The sequence below is a fragment of the Cryptomeria japonica genome, chromosome 4 (genome assembly GCF_030272615.1).
Source record: "Cryptomeria japonica chromosome 4, Sugi_1.0, whole genome shotgun sequence".
Lineage (NCBI taxonomy): Eukaryota > Viridiplantae > Streptophyta > Pinopsida > Cupressales > Cupressaceae > Cryptomeria > Cryptomeria japonica.
Window position 1 is genome coordinate 606846833 of NC_081408.1, and position 2312 is coordinate 606849144.

Genomic DNA, 2312 nt, shown 5'->3' on the forward strand with positions numbered 1-2312 from the left:
AACTACTTTTTTGCTTTCTTATGTAATTTGTGAAGATGTCTTGAATTCAAATCTTCATATGTTCCTCTTTGCATGTACATTTATTTTCATTTGAGACTGAATCACTATGTGACACTTGTATGTGACACTTGTTTATAAGTTAAACCTGTGATACAATATTGTTTTCCATGTAAAGTTGATTATGTGTTGGTAAGTATTAATTTCTACTACAGACAAAAGAATTTTGTCAAGCCTAACATTTATGACAGAAGTATCTCACACTAAAATCTAGATGTCTCTCATTGTCAACATTCTGGACGTTTCCAATATTTATCAGTTCCTTATCTTCTCAATTACCATGTAGACCAAGACATTAATGTTAATCATTTCACTCTGATTATAAATTACATTATAAATTGAATGGAATGCAAGATTCTAATTACTCTTCCAAGAGTCCAGCTCTGTAGAGCTGTAAGAAGTCTAGTGTAAGATTGATGTAAGATTGTAGTGAGTTCATGAGTATGAGGAGAAGCTCAGTCAAAGTGCTTGTATGAAGAGCTGAACCTCTGTCAAAAGTCTGTTAGATGTAATGTTATCCTGAGCAATATAAACTATGATTGTTATTAGTTGTTTCTCCTCCCTCTGTCCAACATCATGAACAAATCATTGAAATATTTACATTTCTGTTGCTCCTATTTTGATCTTCAAGAGCTGCTTGGAAGAGCTTATTGCTACTACAATCGAATATGATAAAGTTTCTGAAAGCACACAGGCTAGGGCTAGCGAATATGAGTTGCTTCAAGAGACTGGAGCGGTGAAGTATTAACGCTACCTGCATGTCATACATTAATGCGTTGTGAAACCTTGGTAAACATTGGCAGACCTACTCTATGAAAACACTCTTTGTTTCCTTCATTAAACCATAGTCCTGGTTGTGCTTGAACTCCCTGGTGCACGGTCATGCACCCATTACTCCATTGGGATCCCATCTTCGTGTTCATGCACATCTGGGGCACCTGAAAGCATGGGATTCCCATTGGTACGCAGATATGTGATGGGTTCATCATATTTGGAGCAGAAAGCATCTACAACACATTGGCAGACCTACTGTATGAAAACACACTTTGTTTCCTTCATTAGACCATAGTCCTGGTTCTGCTTGAACTCCCTGGTGCACGGTCATGCACCAATTATTCCATTGGGATCCCATGTTCATGCACATCTGGGGCACCTGAAAGCATGGGTTTCCCATTGGTACGCAGATATATGATGGGCTCATCTTATTCGGAGAACAAAGCATCTACAACAAATTTAAGTCAATATGTAAGTTGGAAAGATTACTTAATGCTTGCAAAACTCGGAAAACATAGAGCAACTTGAATTCAAAAGTTTCTGAATTTGACTGTATGAATTCTTTTAACATGAACCGTGGAAACTTAATGACTATAGTGCACCAACTTACTTGTATTAGAAGTTGAAGCTGTTTGACGTACTCAATTGTTTCGTCAAGAATGGAAGCTTTGTCCGTCTGTCAAAAATAATTGAAATAAATAGTAGCTAAAATATTACTTCAAAGATTCTGCTTCTGTGATTAAACTTCTAAACTCTATTATGGTAATGAAAGCCATGGAAATAAGCTAACCTTCTTCGAATTAGAAATCGAGAAGTTGAAGATCTTTCATTTTCTCATTGATTCTGCTCCTTCGCCTCTGGTTTCCAGCAAAAGCCTCAAACTAAGATCTCTTTCTCTTCCAAACCATTGAATAAACATTCACAACAAAATCTCTTATAGTCATAATAACTCTAAAAAGGTCATAAGAGTTGAGAGATAAAACCTTGTTAAGTCATAAGAGTGGGTAGCTCTGTGTCTTTTAGATGAAGTATTGCTTCTGGGAGAAAGAGATCTACATGAATCGGCAAACTCGTCTTCAGAGTCCTATATGCCCGACCATGAGGTACATATTAATCTAGGTTGCAATCCTAGTTTTCATAGCCAAAAGACACGAAACATAAACAGATGGCTTGTAGTGATCAATCAATCTGTTATTTCGGTGTGAATCAAAGAAGAACCGTATCGCCTATACAAACTCTGAAATCAAAAGAAATCAAATAACAAACAGGTGTTTAAACTCTTGTATTATTTAGAGGCATCTGTACGTACACTCCGGGGCACACGGGCGCTGCGTTGAGATGTTCAAGCCTGGTGTGTACACATTTCATCCTTTTTGCCATTAGTCAGTCATTAACAAAAAAAAATTCAATATAAAATGGTAGAATACGGCCAAACACAGACATAACTAGATGGTTCGCCATGTTTCTATAAATAGTTTTCC

The 2312-nt window shown here is 36.7% G+C and overlaps 1 long non-coding RNA gene across 1 annotated transcript; it reads right to left on the reverse strand.

Moving 5' to 3' along the window:
* Positions 1-453: 453 nt before the first annotated feature.
* Positions 454-2000, reverse strand: LOC131061112 (uncharacterized). The gene is made up of 3 exons (XR_009110507.2): positions 1622-2000; positions 1442-1507; positions 454-1279 (listed from the first exon to the last, which is right to left on the reverse strand). It is a non-coding gene; the product is annotated as an uncharacterized LOC131061112 (long non-coding RNA).
* Positions 2001-2312: the final 312 nt, after the last annotated feature.